The sequence below is a fragment of the Anguilla anguilla genome, chromosome 3, assembly GCF_013347855.1.
Source record: "Anguilla anguilla isolate fAngAng1 chromosome 3, fAngAng1.pri, whole genome shotgun sequence".
In the NCBI taxonomy this organism is placed as follows: Eukaryota; Metazoa; Chordata; class Actinopteri; order Anguilliformes; family Anguillidae; genus Anguilla; species Anguilla anguilla.
This window is the reverse complement of record NC_049203.1, coordinates 55658085-55674980: the sequence shown is the minus strand read 5'-3', so window position 1 is coordinate 55674980 and position 16896 is coordinate 55658085. Positions and strand designations below refer to the sequence as shown.

At 37.5% G+C, this 16896-nt stretch overlaps 1 protein-coding gene and 1 long non-coding RNA gene across 2 annotated transcripts in view; one reads left to right on the top strand and one right to left on the bottom strand.

Moving 5' to 3' along the window:
* Nucleotides 1–2230: 2230 nt before the first annotated feature.
* Nucleotides 2231–14590, bottom strand: LOC118224257. The gene is made up of 3 exons (XR_004764609.1): nt 14503–14590; nt 9046–9088; nt 2231–2793 (listed from the first exon to the last, which is right to left on the bottom strand). It is a non-coding gene; the product is annotated as an uncharacterized LOC118224257 (long non-coding RNA).
* LOC118224254 (teneurin-1-like) overlaps nt 14508–16896 on the top strand; it is a 362344-nt gene continuing 359955 nt past the window's right edge. Inside the window, exon 1 of the mRNA XM_035411577.1 lies at nt 14508–15335. The gene's annotated coding sequence lies outside the window, so the exon portion shown is untranslated. The remainder of the gene's footprint in view (nt 15336–16896) is intronic.

The following is a 16896-nucleotide window of genomic DNA, read 5'->3' as shown; positions in this document are numbered from 1 at the left end:
CACTTGCAGTAACTCATAGCAGGCTAACAAAACTGAAGCCAAATAAAAAGAAGCAAGCATTTGTGTAAATATAATTTGTGTAAAAGTAAGTAAATAAAAATGCAATCAGATTCAAACACACATTAAGGTAATAAACTATTCAAAAATTGGTACCTGAGCTTTTTATAAACAGCAAAAGTTCAAGCTGTTTGAAAGGAATTTGTTTTTCTGTCTTCAAACATTATAATTCTCACTAGTTTAATGCAATTAAAAGTAATATGCGCAAAAAATAAAAAAATAAAAAACAAAAAAAGAAAAGAAAACCAAAATAATTATCTATATTTACTGAAGACTGAAATAATGGTTGATTTATGCAGTATTTAATGTATGAAGTAATTGACTATACATGTTTTTTCCACCGTTTTCTATGAGGCATATAGCATTTGGAGCATATGAGTTAGATGACAACAAACATTAGCCAATCTAAATAAAATTTTCAAAGTAAAAGCTATTTCAACCGCAAAAATAGAATTTACCACTTAAATGCTCTGGGTAAGAGTATTCCACACATTAAACTGAACATAAAACATTAAAGCTCAGGTGTCTAGTGGCAGACCTGTTAAATGGTGATTAAGGAGCATTTTAGCAGATGTCATGCATACTTTCGTAACACACACAAGAAATCGGCATTAAGGACACATGATCTTTAGACAAACTGACTAGGAGAGCTTATGCAGGAGAATAGCCCAGATCTGCAGTGAGGTGTGCTTGAGAAGATGGCATCAGGAACATTTGGCAGAGACACTTGATGACAATACCCATGGTGCCAGGATTCTCAGGATGTGCCAAGGCGATACCAGACTCACTCCCCCAGCTGCACGGCTAATCAACACTTGGTCACCAGAAAACAGGGCTGAGAACTGACCAATGACAGGCAAGGCCCAGGTCGGACAGTGTCAACTTTGAACTTCAACTTAAAAGGCAGACTCTGCCAATAATAACAGCAGCTCCGACCTAAGTGCAGACAGGCACTTCCTGATTTCTCACCTGGTCACCTGAATTCAGATAACCATCTCTGTGTTCTCAGAGATCCTCGGCTGCCATCCACATTATTTACAGGACTCGTAGACCTCTGCAATGCCAAAAAAACATCCTCATGTGTTCTGAGTGAAATTAGTGCACTCTCCACTCAATGGACTTTGAGCGATATCGGGCACTGCCTTATTTCGAAAGGATTATTATTATAGAATTATATAATCCTTTCTATAATATATAAGAATTATATATTATAGAAAGGATTTCCCAGATGCTAGGCAGACCGAATGCAAGGTCTCTGGACTGGCCATCACCTGAGGCTGCTTACACTGACAAACATTTGCGCTATTATAAATTCAAGATAGGTGTTAAAATGCTGTTTGGTTTTGCTGAAAAGTGCTGTGTTTAATTTATGTTAAAGAGACCATATTGATGGAACAATTAACAAGATAGGCTATCCTCTGGTTTTCATGCAATTGTAATATTACAAGCAGGCTACTGTCAATGACCTTCCGCTTGTCTGTAACCAAGGCTACATGTTCTACTATGTCCTCACTTGCTTCTTTAGTTTCTTTAACGTGACCATTTTCTCCAGTTTTGTCGGTTTAATTAGACTAGTTCAATGCTTTTTGTGCTGTTGTATGGCAATTAATCATAATCTGAACAGTTAAAATTGAAACGACAAATTGTATTAATAAATCTTCTCAATATTAATACATTGCTGACTATGACCTCATCAAATAAATATTGAATAAATTAAATTTTGTGCCAATATCTACTATACTGCACATGTGCTGTAGCTTGTGCCAACTTGAAATGGTTGGCTGTGTGAAAAAAGAGACCTTTCTCTGAAAGAATCCATGCTGAATCTCAAGGCCAATGTGACAAAAAAACGCAATGTAGATTTTAGAAGAGCAAATACTTCCTTATTGGCAAGAAGATTGGCAAGCAAAAAATAGAGCCAGCGGAGCAGTATTGATACCTAGGCACTTTAACTGACAGGAGATTTAACTTTGGGGCTAACTTTGAAGGACTACTCTCCAAACACTAGCCATGCTTATTCTTTCTATGCAAGACAGTCATATGTCAGCCAATCAGTTCTGCATTTTTTATAAATGGAGCCTCTGGTCAGTAACACAATAATTGTTTTATTGATATCATGTTGAAGATGTCACCACATCAATACAGCTGAGATACCATGAGAATTTTTTCCCCCCAAATTCATTATGTTCAACATGTTGACAATTACATGAATACCAAGCACTTTGAAAAGTACAAACTTTTAACACAACCACACCAAGATCCAAGCTACACCTGTCCCAGAGCGGTACTTTTTCCGTACCGGGGCAAGCTGGGCACACTTGTACTCCACAATGAGGATCCCTGCATCCATGATTTAGGCCGTGTGACCCAGGCATCAGACCTCCTCTGCCCCATGCTGAACATCGGTGCCCCCGGCAACACTCCTAATTGAATCCGTTGAGCTTATACAGGGCATGGGGGACACTTCCACTGTGATGGAAAATGCAGGGACTGAGAGTTGGGAGTTTGACCTGCAAATAAGCAGGGCTGGTTTGAGCTTTGGGGGCCTCTGATGGACGATGAAAGAGCTGCACCGGTTTTCCAGTTAAATGCATTTCAAATGTATGGTGGACACAGGACCTAGCGGCATTCATTACATCTATTATATCTACATCACGAAACAGAACCATGCTGTTTGCAGCGTTGTTGTCGTCCACAGCATCAAATACTGCTGTCCTGCAGAGTTGGGTTCCAGATCTGGTCGATTAAAGAGAATAAAGAAATGTAAGATAAACACGCATCGATTTCTAAGAGGTTTGCAGAGGCAATGGAAAAAAAAATCAAAATGCATCATGCTGATATGTTTGAAACCAAGCAATTTCTCGCTTCTTTCGCTTTTTAAGCACTACCTTTGTCCTTTGGTCTGGTCTCGCTGTGCTTTTCTTATAGTAGCTGAGTGCATGTCTTAAGCCGATTGGTGGATAGTGAAGGCCAAGCATCAGGCTGAAAGTAGGCATATCGGGAGTGGGCACGGAGGGGTGGGGGGGGGGCGGTAGCTGTATAGAGACAAAACACTGCCACCACTACTGGCATTTTCTAATGGAAAATTTTAGTTTTACTGGACAAAAAAGGCCACCTCTCCTGGAAGTGTTTTTCATAAGTAAAGTCCAATGTCTGTGCCTGTTTTATTTAACTGCATTTATAACTCCTTTAGTATTTCCCTCAAAGGTTAATTTTTTTTTAAGCATACAAGGATGCAACCCTGTAGCCAATGGACAAAGAAAATGGAAAAGGGTGCCCAAATAAACTTTGTTGTACGTCGCTCTGGATAAGAGCGTCTGCCAAATTCCTGTAATGTAAAATGCATAGTATGTACTCCAGCAAGAGCACCCAGCTATCTGCTGGGATAAAACAAGCACAGGTTAAAGGATTAATAAAAAAGAAACAATGCAAATAAAGTATATAATAGATTGATAAGTCAAAGATACTTTTTTTCTAATGAGAGAGACAATTCCAGGATTGAAGTGCTCTAGTTCTCCAGTGTTTAGAATTACCCTTAATTCATTGCGTATTTTAAAAGTGCCTTTGATTTAAAAAATTTACTGATACAATAAAAACTAGTGGACCCTGTAGACAATAGGTGTCCTTAACTTCACTTCAGTTTATACTGTGAGTATTGTCATTATAGGCTTAACATTGAAGTGGGATTATTTTTAGATCTCTAGCATTCACTGTTTCCTCCAGTCTCCCATGTCAATGACACAACATACTGTGTGTTATTTAAACATGTCCATTGTGCATTATGTTAAATGTAAGTTTGTAGCTTCATTACATTCATTTTTTTTTTTTTTTTTACATTACATTCATTTGGCAGACGCTTTTATCCAAAGCGACGTACAACAAAAAGTGCATTTCATGGTCGTAGACAACTGCTAAACACTAAACATTAGAGCCTAATGCCAAACACACAAACACTCACATGGACACACACCTTCCAGGACCACCTGAGGAGCCTTCTAAAGCACCATGATAAATAATAATGAGGTGACTGTTTGAATGGCACAATTACAATTTTCATACATTGTGATAGAGATTTGGGGCACTCTAATAATAGTTTGTGAGAGCATTGGATGGGTGGGGATGATTAAGACAGTCTATCCATAATAACAGTGTCCTTGATTGCAAAACATCTGTATAGAAAGCAACAGTTGAAGCCCAGAAAACATAAATGAATAAATGTAAAATGATAATACTATGCATTTAATACAAACGGTTGCTATGGGGTTACTTGTGGTTGCTACGGTTAGAATGATTAATGTAAGAACAGAAAGGCAAAGGAATGTCATTACAGGTGTTAAACAAACACATATACAGTGAAAGCTCAGGGGCAGAAACCCTTCAGGAATGGCGGCTATTTGGAACAGTGAATTTGACTTATTTAATTCTTTTTTTTCTCCTTTGTTTAATCAGGGCAATCACATTGAGATTAGCATCTGTTTTCCAAGTGAGCACTGGAGCCTACATGTCTTTAGATGTAATCTGAGGAAACCAGAGTACCTCAAGGAATCCCACATGCACTTGGAAACAAACAGACAGGCCTCAAACCCAGAACTTCCTTCTTATGAGACCATAGTACCACCATGCAGCCCAAATGTCACTCAAAAGTGAAGGCAAAATACACCAATTTCATATAATTTATTGGAATTAGACACTTGTACAGTATTACAGTGGCCTTACCATTCTAAACAGGCTCACATTTTGTACCTATAAATATTCTACAAGTTAACCAACATTTTCAAGGCCAATCAAGTTAAGGATTCAAAAAGAGGTTCATATCTCACTGGTTTGTCTGAGGTTCTGCTGAATTTACACAATTAAAGCCATTACAAAACAAGCAAGGCTGTGAAGAGGGGTCTGAGTTGAACTTTCAAGCATTTGCGTTTAGTAATGTCTAACATGTGCTGGGAGGAAAGAACTTGGGGGCCCTATCTCCCATTATAGTGGCAGTTTTCAAATGGAGATATAAACCAGGGGATGGTTGCAGAATTATGGACAAGCAAAACCATTTACTCAGAAAATAGAAGTACTTGTTAACATGCGACTTAAATGGGAGCCATTAATACAGGTTTCGTACAACGATTTTAAAACAAACGATGCAATCTTTTTTTATGTTTAAACTTTTATTCTATTTTCTCAGTTACATAAACTGAACGAAAAAAAAAATGATAAAGAACCAGTCCGCCTACCACCCACCACCCGACACCCTATATAAATAAATATAAATAAAAATAATAACACAGATACAAAACTTAAAGTGCATCACAAACGTAAGGGTCAATCTCACAGACCCATTATTGTGAACTCTGAAATTTCTCAACAGCAGAATTCTAAGCTGTCACAGTATTAGCCCTGGCACCATGCATGCAGACTATACAGCACTCCGTTATGTCAATACATGTGATAATCCAGTGGCACCACAACGACAATGAATGCGGAGGCTGCCATCGATATGCTCGCAATTTCTTAATGGCAGTAAGCCCAGCTAACCATATTCATTTTTGATTCTGTGAAACTTGAAGCCCTGAATTATCACCTAGGAGGAGTGTGCGCAAGGCACATGGGCTGTATCTATTGGATAAAGAGGAAGATAAAGAGACTTGCATCCAAAATATCAATACATCCTCCCAAGACACTTCCAAACATGTGAACAAATGTATCCATGACCCCAGAAATTGTTTTTTAATTTTCCCCGGAGAGAACCTTTTTCCTGAATTCAAACTATTTGGAATATGAAATCCAAATACTCAGATGGGTTTGGGTGAGGATCACCTTGTGAGCATTTACTATTATCTTTTATTTTTGTGCACTTCCCCATGCTTTTATCAACTTGGATGCATGCTTTGTAATGTCTATCTGGAGCTTCATGCCAGAGAGAACAAGGATATTTTGTTCAACATGTCCTGGCAGAAATTTGAATCCATCATTCTCTCTACTTTAACAAGAGCTCAAGGACAGGAAGATATTGAAATGTCCCCAATAAAACATACTCCCCTATATTGCAGTAGAGAGGACACATTTCCCAACATAAGCTTTACATCTACAGCTGATAACCTCTTAAAGCTAAATTTTTTTTTTTTTCCATAATTCAGCAAACATAGGGGGAAAAAACAATAAAAAACATAGCCCTGCTATTACTGAAAGATGCAGTCCAGAAAACTTATTTTAGAGTTCAAAACATAAAAATAGACTTTTTCCTCTCAGCTCCACCATGGATACCCAATTTATGCAGATCACACCCAGTGGAAACCTTTGAGACAGCACATCCCTATGGCGCCTGACTTTATTGAAGAAAGAAAAAAAAAACATTTTTGCTTCTTCCTCACAGGGTAGCACACACCCCTATCATTGAACTCCCAGACAATGGATGCTACCGTGGAAACTTAGATATCTCATATTTAAATTGTTTTTAAATGTAATTTTTACTTTATGATTTTTTTTTTTTTTTTTTTACCACCAAGTAACTTGGTCAGTCACCCTAATTTTTTTTTCCAATTGAGAGTCCTTTTAGATGTTTTGAAGTCAAAGGGTCATGCTTCACACTTCTCAAAACCCACATTGTATAAATGGATGCGATTAGTGAATTTTTGGCAGATCTAGATGAATCTATCAAAAATAATAGACAGAGTACTTATTCATAATAGATGTAGATACAATTTCATCAATGAGATAGCAGTATATTTCTTTATCCATTGGGTTAAATGTTACTTTGCCATGTCCATTATTTCTGTCAATTTTCCTAAGTACTGTAGATGCCAGTTCTTCCAGAGCCAGTTAAACAACTATAGACAGACACCTATGGAAAAACAAAATCTTTGCATTAACATTGTGGACAGTGAATTGAACAGTTTAATCCTGTGCAGACTATGTTTATCTGCAGATGTTGAAAGCTTACTCAAGGTCACCAAATGCAAGCTGTTAATTGTGTTTGGCAAACAGGAGAGCTCATTCATGTAGAATGGCTGGTAACAGTCCTCCAGTGATACGTTATTGCATCTGCTGTATTAGTATTTTATGTATATGATTTCAAATATGAAATACATTCTGCAGTATGAATTGCTGGAATTTTAACACTGATTAGTTTTCCAAACACAATATTTGTAGACAATGGTGACATTTAAAAAATATGGTGAACAGTTAGACAACATCCATTGTATTGTTCATTTAAGCAATTATGGTATCTTAAAGAAAACTGCAAATGAGGCAGACACGTATTTAATGGTTACATAATGACAATGTATTTGGCAGTGTGAAATGCACGACAAATTCAAAATGCAGAAAGCTGGATGTCAGGCAAAATAGAGAAGGAAGTAATTGTAACTGAAATACGTGTAAATAATACAAAAACATTGTTCAGTCATATATAGTCACTATTTCTCAGTAGTACGTTTTCTTCAAATGTACTGATGTAACATCCCTTATGAAAAAAATCACAAGTGAACTAAACATTTTCACATGTGGTTGGCTTTTTTGCAAGTGAATGAAAATTTCCACGTGAAAATCAAAAAGATGACAAGAAATCACATTGCCACATTTTCACATGTGGCTGACTTTTTCAAATGTGAACTACAATTTTCACTTGTGAAAACAAAACACATGCGATAAGTGCAATTATTTTTTCTGATTCACCTGGGTCCTCATCACATTTTAGGTGCTTACATGCAGTTTTTGGATGCGTGGTTTTTGAACATGTGATTTTTTCCATGGTCATTAGGTGTTTTCAGATAAGAAAGTGTGCTATTACATTTAATTCAGAAAACAGAAATAAATCTCAGTTGTGTGAACTTATGTAAATGCGTGTGTGTGTGTGTGCGCGTGCATGCGTGTGTGTGTGTGGGCATGGATGAAGCGGTGTAGTAGGCAAAGTGCCATATTTGCTAATGTAGATCAGTGGAGGACCCTTGGAGATTTATACTCCTTATCTTCAGGGTGTGGCTGCCATGTGACCTTGAGCAACTCATTAATTCCCTTCATTCCACTGCAGTGCCACCTCCTGCAGGTTCTCTCCAGGCTAGAAACCATTCCACACCAGCTGTCCTCTGGGCAAGCAAAAACACATCGTGCTACAGTATTAATCTTGTGAATCGGAGAGGTAGGGATAGAGGGAGGGAGGGAGAGATAAGGGGTGGGAAAGAGAGAGAGAATTTCCAGGATCTACTGGACTAAGGCCAAAGTAATTTTACATAAGCCAAGTAATAATCTGATCACATTAACATTCGTGAATGAAGAACTAGTGTTTCACATTTTTCTGGGTTGACTAGAACTTAAAATACGTTAGATATTGAATTCAGTCTTTGTACCAAAAAATCAGTAATCACAACAGTTTGCAAAGTACATCTTTGTGACTGTTGTGTGTGTGTGTGTGAGTGTGTGTGTATATATATATATATGAGTATAAATACATTAACTAGGTCAAATATCGGGGGACAGCTGATATTATAGACATGTGTGAATATGTGAATATTCTCCACCTGACCTGTAGATAAGTGGCCACAGGCCTCTAATGTTCTCACATATGCATGATTGCTAAAAAAATGATGAAATTATTTAGTCATAAAGACCAAAGTTTAAGGACAAACGGCAGGTAAACTAAACGATGACAGAAACACAATTTACAGTAGCTGTGATGCAGAAATGAGTGTCGGGCCTTCAGTAATGAACAAAGGACTGACAATTGCCAATTGGCTGGTAATAATTGTGTTTCCGCACCAGAATATTATATGTCATGCAATTTCGAGCCCATAGGATTGTGGCCCGTGAAACTAGTAAAGGATTCCCTCCCTGGTAAAGTGTAGGCCGGGAAGCAACATGACAGGAATCACACCAAGCGGAGTGATTGAATAGGATGGGAGAAGCTGCTGGCGACAGCAGGAGCTCTGCAGAATACACCATTGACTATAATGGAATGTAACTGTTTTTATTTATTTATTTTTCCAACTCGGCAAAACTCACATGTAGCTGTTGGAGGAAGTGTGCCTGGGTCATCACAAAAGCCCTGAGAAGCAGAAAAAAGGAAGGAGAATTGCTGTATTTGCTCTGTACCTGAAGCTGAGTCTGCAGCACCCTTGACTTCTGAGCCACTCCGAAGGTGACATTTTGTGAAAGTCTCAACTTAATAAATGTAATTACTTCCTTTATCAGTCTCACCTGACCTGTTCCCCGCTACACTGCCACTGTGCAGAATATTAATTGTGTCAGTCGCCAAGTGCTCCATTGTGCCAAGCCTATGAAAGTACTGTAATATGGTGAATCTCAACTGGGTCCTGTAATAATAATAATAATAATAATAATCACAGAAATAATTAACAGTTATGCCAAGTCTAAATAGTATGTTTCAGTGCTATGACTTGACAGTTCAAGCACAATAGCCTAATTTATTTATTTTTTAATGACATTAAAAATGAATCATTGTCTTGAATATATGCGAGTTATTTTATATATCAAAATATTAACTATTAACAATTAACTAATAAATAAAATCAATTAATGAATGTCAATAAAATGATAAAATTATATGAATGCACACCCATTTGCACTGGATCCAGCCTGCAACTGTGTTTTCAGAAACATCTCTTACCAGGATATAATTAATGTGACGCAAGAAAACAATCCAATTATTTGCATAGCTTTGCATTGCCCCATTAGCTTGGCTGAGTCTGTCCTGGGTCAGCGCTGATTGCTAATTACCAAAACACACACACGGCTTGTGTAGAACACATCCAGTCCTTAACCGGGCTAATGGCTCTGACTGCAGCTGAGAGGCAACACTCACAATGACAGGTGTACACTGACACAAAAAAAAAAACTAAAAACGCTTCTAACATCAAGGCATCTGTACAACATTAACAAAATCTACATGGAAGTGGAAAACATTTTTAAACGGGTGATTGTAATTATACTATAAAAGGTTTCCAATGTATTTAACGCCAGAGTTTCAATTTTAGAAAATTCAAATCCAGATTCAGATTGTTTATTTTCAAAATGCTGCTTGCACACTTTTCAAAACAAAGGGAAATTAAATTGTGTAAACAGACTCTACTGTGGATAAATACATATTTATGAGACCGTTCCAGGAGGAAGAAGCAACTTCACAAAGTCTACGAAAAAGATTATTTTAAGGTAACTATGTCAGTCTATTGCACAATGTGTTGTGGGATTGAATAAAACAATGCTTGAAAAAGAAAATTGGCTAGAAAATGAATAAATAAAAGATAAGTATCCGACTCTCCATTGTTTTGCTGATGCTGTGGTAGAAAGGGGATAGTAAGTGAAGAGGTCAGGTGTGTTAAAGTGTAGAGAGGGGCTACTACTTTGTTACAACCTCCACATTGCACTTCAACCTTGCTTCACTGGTAGTACCAGCACTGAAATTCAAAGATATTTGAATAAATTACCAACTTTGGAAACATTTGGAAGAAAATAAAAAGATAGCAATCAAAAGAATCATAATTCATACATTTGTGCAGTATCTGGAAAAAGTATTTATATCTGGATTAAAGGTCAGGAACCTGGATAATTAGATTCCCATGCATTTATTTTAACAGTAATATGCAATAATGCAAAACATTGTCATTTATCTTTAGGGATACCAGTGTTATTCTTTGATAAAAATAAATTTAAATGAATTCTTCAGTACAGATTCTGCTAATTCAGATAAATCTTCAAATAATGGACAGATCCAGTTATTCCTTCTGCCTGGCAGTGCCTTGAAGCTGAGAGTCACCTGCCGGCATCCCCAATGCCGGCTTCTTTAGTATGCGAATCACATTGTGGCCGCTATTCTGCAGGGAACAAGCACTTTATCGCACGAGCGTGCAAACCCCACAGCCAGGATAAACACTCCCGCACTCAGCCCTCCGACCTGCTCCTCATACTGGGAGAGAGCGACGGAGCGAGAGATGCGGAGATTCTCGCAAAAATAAAAACCCCTTTCTTGTTTCCTTTTTACGCTGCTTTCAGTGCAAATCAGAGCAGAGTGAACAGGGGAGAGGAAGAATACAGTTTGCACCTGAAAAGGTAGGAAGCCCAGCTTTAATTTGTCCAGCTCTGTGATGGCACTATTTGGAGGGGTGTGGTGTATTCGAATCCCGTGATAGCTCTGATGGGCCCATTATGGCAATCTCTGACTGCAGTGGTACTGATGGGCATGGTGCGGTAAATTGTTGATCTGTGAACACACTGGTAGATACAGAAAACTGAATTTTGGCTATGCTATGGCAATCTTGGACATGCTGTGGTGAACTCTGGGTGTGTTAGCATAAATGGGAGTCTTGTGGTAGTAGGCTGTGCTGACTCACTATTAAGCAATGTGGAGAAATCAAAGATAAAATTTAATATGAATTTTATACTGTAAGTTTTTCTGAAAATGTCAAAATCAACAAACACGTCCATGGCCAGATCTCTGAACTTCATAGATTTATGTTCATATATAATCTGAAATGAATACATGAAAATCAATGCACTGGAAACAGAACGTTATACTGAAGAATAAAATAAAACAATATTTCACAGAAATCTCATGAAAGGACTTAGCACAAATCATTGAAACATTCTCCATTGAACATTACAAAGCTGTTGGCTATAGCAGCTCAAATCAAACATGACTGAACTGCTAAACAATAACATAGTTTTATACTGTGGCAGATTACTGAAATTCAATTAGTAACTAAAATGGAAAGGAAAATGTTTTTAAAAAGTCATTGTGGTAAGACATACGGTAAGGTTAGAAAGGCATAAGGTTAAAAAGGCTCATTTAAAGTTTTTTATTTTCATTTTTCGCTCTGTTGAATTTTGAGTTAGCTCTTAAGTTATACCCATTAATTCTGATTGGACAGGCAATGTTGCTGATTAAAGTGGAACTGGTACATCTTGGGAAGTTTGGATTTTTTAAAATGGGGAAGTTTGAATGATTTTGGTTGATATTTAAAATGATCATAGGGATTGTGAGACATCACGAGTATTAAAAATGCAAGAAAATGAGTGAAAAAATTAAAAAGAAAATGAGTGCACAGTAAAATTACTTTGAAATGACTTAAATAGAGTTAAGCTTGCAGCTATATTCTTTGACATCTCTTGATGACATCAGAGGAATGGTAATGCCATAGCTCACATCTTATCTCTTCTTATCATTTTTTATCCCCCCAAAAAAACTTCATAAAAAGCTAATATTCCACTTTACAAAAAAAGCAGATTCTCTCCTGCCGTTAACATGATTTATGAAGTGTTTATTTGGTAATCTTTTACAAATATATATATATATATATACATGTTCATGTATTTGGGACTGAGATATTTTTTTCTTGGCTCTGTACTCCACATTTTTAGATTTGTAATTAAACAATTCACATATGGTTAAAGTGCACAGTGCATTATATTTAAAAAAAATACAGTTTGGTTTTGCCATGTAGAAATTGTGACAGTGTATTTCAGGGCACCATTGCACTTAGGGACATTTTAATGTTATGTAAATGAAAGATGTCATGTTTAGTACTTTGTTACATATCCTTTGCTTGTAATTATTGCTTGAAGTCGGTGACCCATAGACATCACCAGCTGCTGAGTGTCTTTTCGGGTGATACTCTTCTAGGCCAATACTGCAGCCATACCCAGCTCCTGGGTGTTCACCTTAACTTTTCTTTGCAGTGTATGAAACTCATATTCAATTGGATTCAGATCAGGTGCATTACTTGGCTCGTCAATAATTTTCCAGTATTTGGCTTTAAAAAACTTGTTTGTTGCTTTAGCAATACGTTTGTGATCACTAGCTTGATGTAGAATGAAGTGCTGTCCAATGAGGCATTTGGTGCACTTAAGCAGATAAGATGCTTCTGTACACTTCAGAATTCTGAAAGCTCTCTTATACCTGCACTAAGGAAGACATTTGACATACCTGACTCAGAAATACTTGAAGCCATTTGTCCCAAACATTATGGTCCTCTGAAATGGAAGGGACTATATATAAAAAGTGCTTTTATTAAAGGGTATTTTGTCAAAAATGCCCTTTAATAAAAGCTGGGAATCTGCACTTTGAGCTCTTGTGAATAGTTTGATTACAAATTTAAATTGTTGAATTGGGTGTTGTTGAGTACAGAGCCAAATCAAAATAAAATGTCTTTGTGCATTACAAAGCTCACTGTATATATAACGAAGACAAGAGTATATATAAAGAACACAAGTGACTAAAAGCAGTAAATAGCAAAATAAATAAAAATATGTCTCTTTCTATTAATTATGAAACAGTTGTTAATTTAAGCATGATGACTTCAGAGTCTGAACTATTAAAATGGCTTCATACTGACTTATGCCCTGGACAAATATTTGGAGATTCAAGTAAATCATAAATTAAAGATTGCCTGCTGATTCACTCTTTGAAACATAAAGCAAGGTCATGCCTTCATCTCTTGAATAAAACACTTATGTGGTACTTTCTAAAAGTTCATTTGCAATGTTAATACATTTTTAAAGCTCATAGAAAAGTATGGGCCGATGTAAGAGGATGCTTGGAATCTGTGTCTAACTTTCTCCTACTGAAGTCTAACCAAACGCACAATCATTTTATTTTTTAAAAGGGGAAGCTGAAAAGTTGGTGGAGGCAGAGAACTTGTCTGCCATGTCTATTTTTTTTTTCTTCAGAAATCTTTATTGAGTGAAAAAACAGGCATGATTGCCTGAAAACCGAAAACATTGAGTGTCATGTAATGGTCATCCATATGGTGACCATGGACTGCAATGTAAACACTGGATAAGGGAATTCTGCTTGCTCACAAGTGCCCAAAGGAGGCAGTGGTATTTCCACCTGTTTAAACTCTAAGGGAACTTTGCCACCGCTGTTTGCTTTGCATCCTCTCTAAGACTATTTCATATTATGGCGCACAAGCCAGGAAAAACATCTGCCTTTAATTTGTTTCTTAAAATGATTGACAGCTTCCACTTCTCTGGGGAGATACCCTCTGTGCTGTGCAACTGGTTCCTGTCTATGAAGAGTAACAGTGAAGTGGATAGTTTTTATTTTTATTTTTTTACAGTGCATTTGTTGGATAAAATATCTATTCCACAGTTACAAGGTAGCCTACTACAGTTAAACAATGCTCACATGTCTGACATACACTCAGTGGCCAATTTATGAGGCACGTCTACAGTACCTCTCATACTGGGTAGAACCCCCTTTTGCCTCCAGAACAGCCTGAATTCTTTGCGGTATGGATTCAACAAGTTGCAGGAAACATAGTAGCCTATCACACATTTCCTGTAGATTTTTCGGTTGCACACTCATGCTACAAACCGTTAATTGAATCAAATTCGTTAATTTAATTATAACGTTATATCTAACTGAAAAAGATGTTTCTAAAATCTAGCTTGGCAGGTAAATTGGCAATGTGTAACAAAATGACGGTCCTTTTAACTTCTTACCTCACTGTTGGCCACTTTTTATTCAGAATTTCTCCTCAGGATGATAGATTCCACATGCCTAGCAGCGGGCGATTAGGAACTATTGAAGCCTTCATGATCCGCTATTGTTGTAGAATTTTTGGTCTCATTAGACTCAATGGAGTTGACGCAACTCTTTCTATCTACGGCTCTGCATAAAACTAGCTGATGACGCAAAGGGTCAAAGGTGTACGCTCCAAACTCGTTGAAGACTTTTTTCCGGTGTGTTCAACGTTGACTGACGATAGTGCAACTGCTAGGAAAAACGACAGCAGCAACTGTTTTACAATGCACAGGAAACCGGATTCAAAATCCTGATCATGATCCACGTAGGACACAGAGCGAGCAGACGCGAACACCTCAGCTAACGCAAGTGATGCCGCCATTAGCTGCACCTGCACCTGCACCTCCACCTGCAAAGAAGTCAAATACCGCAGCAAGCAAATTGCTATCAGAGCAAATGGGAGCAGGAATATTTCGTTGTACCCAATGATGATGGGGCAAAATGCTTGTGTGTGATTTGTTTAAAAAAATCTTCCAAACAAATCGTATAACTTAAACGGGCAGCACTGTAACGGGTCCTCTTTGAAGGTTTATCCAACAAAACGGACATTGTAAAACGCGTCAGAAACTTACAACTCCACGAGCAAATATCTCTGCGAAGCAAACTTCTCTGCGATGAACAAACAATCGGAGGAATCGACTAGGAAGCTATAGACTGGACCACTGTCAACGCATTGCCACTACCTCAATTGAGCCGAATTACAGCAGCCTTATGAAAGCCATCTGCAAACCAAGGGTTTCATCACAATAAGGTAGGCACATTTTCACATCTTTGGTTGGTAAAATTGTTTTGGCCTATCATGCATTTGGGCTACTCATTCAAAATGAACACGGTGCTTTCTTTTATCGGCCTACATTCATGATACAGGCGAAAGCATCCAATTTCTCTCAACTTATTTCCATTCAAAACAATAAGAAAATAATTAATTTCTGACTTCAAACCATTAAAAAAAATTGTTTATTGTTAAAAAAAAAGAAAAAAAAAAAGTGATAGATATAACAATATCAAATCTCTAGGCCTAATAAAAAATCAGTGGCCGCAGCGAACGGATGGAGTTAAATTTGTGTCCGCGGAATGACAGTGCGGACCACTGTCATAAAGGGATTCACACGGTCAGAAACAATGTATGGGAATGCTTTGGCATTAACAATTTGCTTAATTGCGATTAAGGGGCCTACTGTGTGCCAAAAAATCATTCCCCGCACCATTGCACCACTACCTCCAGCCTAAGCTGTTGAGGCAGGAAGGATCCATGGATTCACGCTGTTTACGGAAATTGACCGCACCATCTGCATGACGCTGCATAAATCGAGATTGCTCAGAACAGGCGACGTTTTTCCGGTCTTCAATCGTCCGGTTTTGGCAATCACATGGCCACTGTATCCTCATTTCCCTGGTTTTAGCTTGAGTGGAGTGGAGCCCGGCATGGTCTTCTGCTACTGTAGTCCATCCGGTTCCAGGTTTGACGCAGTGTGCATTCAGAGATACCCTTCTGCACACCACTGTTGTAAGCAGCTGTTATTTGAGCATTTGTGACCTGTCAGCTTGAATGAGTCTGCCCATTTCCTCTGACCTCTGTCTTTAACAAGGTGTTTTTGCTCATACCACAGTCAAAGTTGCTTAGAGCAACTAAATCTTTTCACTATGTCGGCATACTTTATATGACTTGCAGCTACATGATTTTCTCAGAATGCGGAACTTGGTGTTAATACTATATGCACAGCAAAGCATGCATATGCATACCAGAATTGTGTATATATGCACAACATTCAGGGCAATACATCTTTAGGTCTTCATTTATTTGCTTGATTAATAAGCGGGCCACTGAGTAATCCATTGACAAGTAATGCAAAGTTTTCTGAGCTGTACAAAACTGTACACTTCTCATAATGATAGAGATTATAGTTAGCTAAAAGACTTACTTAATCTATCGAATTATTTCCAGGTATATGCTATAGTTAGGATGTAAATCCCTCCATTAATTTTATGTCCTGTTGAACTCAAATCTACAAACAATTTTTGGTGCTTTCTCATGATGATCAAAGAATGTGTTTTTATGGCTTCAATATACCAAATTTGGGCATAGGTGAGAGAGTAGTTTATATTTATCTACTAATTTAAATAAATCTGTACATATATATATATTTTTTAGTTGATATTGGCAGATTGACAAAGATAGCTCTTGAGACCTCCTACCCTGTGACCTCTATGCACTTTATTGTATGTTGTGTATAATTTATGTGTCAGTGGTTTATATGTAAACTCAGCTAGTGCAAAGCATTGACACAGAAATTGTACATACATAAGCTATA